Source organism: Lottia gigantea, assembly GCF_000327385.1.
Source record: "Lottia gigantea unplaced genomic scaffold LOTGIsca_45, whole genome shotgun sequence".
NCBI lineage: Eukaryota > Metazoa > Mollusca > Gastropoda > Lottiidae > Lottia > Lottia gigantea.
In genome coordinates, this window is record NW_008709577.1 from 2,130,763 (window position 1) to 2,132,179 (window position 1,417).

General features: G+C 36.1%; 1 protein-coding gene across 1 annotated transcript in view; it reads right to left on the bottom strand.

Moving 5' to 3' along the window:
• Window positions 1-1,417, bottom strand: part of LOTGIDRAFT_164519 (hypothetical protein) — a gene marked incomplete at both ends in the record, with an annotated part of 2,487 nt that overhangs the window by 944 nt on the left and 126 nt on the right. The window lies entirely within an intron of this gene.

The following is a 1,417-nucleotide window of genomic DNA, read 5'->3' on the forward strand; positions in this document are numbered from 1 at the left end:
CTCTTACTGATAATATGTCCTAAAAATTTTACACGTGTTTGTGAAAATTTACATTTCGACAAATTTAAAGTTAATCCTGAAGTTTCAAGTTTTTCTAAAACTTGATTGAGCCTTTTATCATGTTCTGACTTAGTTTTGCCAAACACTAAAATATCGTCCATATGACATAATACACCTGAAAATCCGTCCAAGAGTTGCGACATACGTTTTTGAAAATATTCCGGTGCGGAATTTATTCCAAAAGGAAGACGATTAAACTCGTATCTCCCGAAAGGAGTCATAAAAGTGGTTAAGGAACGTGATTCCGGACTTATACCTATTTGAGAAAATCCACTATTGGCATCCAATTTTGACATATAGCATGCATCCGATAATTGACCCAATGTAGTTTCAACAGTTGGGAGCATATAATTTTCAACTAAAACATTTTTGTTTGGCATAGTAAAATCTACGCACAAACGAATCCGACCATCGTCCTTATCAATTGGTACGATTGGGAAACACCAATCAGTCGGTTTATCAACCTTAAACAAATCTTTTGCATAAGACATATTATTAATATCTCCTGAAACAGTGCCTAGAAATATAAGTTCTGGATTAGTATCATTTCTAGCATTTACAGAAAAAACACGTTTGCTTTGGCAAAGTCTTTCAAAATGTCCTATTTTCTGACACTTCCTGCACTGCGCAGATGCTGCTGGACACTCATCTCGGCTATGCTTGGATCTTCCACATCTGTAACACTTATCATTCTGTGATGTCTTGTGTTGTGGATTTCCTGGTTTCTTATAGTCTTTTGACTTCGTTGACTTTTGACTGTGAAATTTCTGTTTTGACATAACATTCACGTTTGCATTTACCGTATCTTCTCGTAAGACTTTATTCTGAGAAATAACAGTTTCTGTCTGCTTTGCTGCTTCGATTGCTTTCTTCAGGGTTAAGGTGGAGTCTAGTTGTAACCTTCTAGATAACTTCTCATCCTTAATACCCACTACAATACGATCACGTATTAATTGATCTCTAAGTGTACCATAGTCACAGTATTCAGAAAGAGGATAGAGTGCTGTTATGAAACTATCTACCGATTCTCCTTCCTTCTGCACTCTAGAGTTGAATTGAGCACGTTCAAATATGACGTTTCTTCGGACTATGAAAAAATCATTGAACTTTTGTCTGACCTCTGTGTACGTAATATTAACATCTGTGTCGACATTAAAACTTCGATAAATATCTTCAGATTCAGGACCCATGACGTATATAAGCATGTTGATCTGTTTGTCTTGACTCTCTTCACTGAGGCCAGATACTACTCTGTATCTATCGAATCTTCTCAACCATTTAGGCCATAACTGAGTTTCTTGAAAATTGAATTTCTCGGGAGGAGGAACTGTAGGTAATTTTACAGAATTAAAATTCG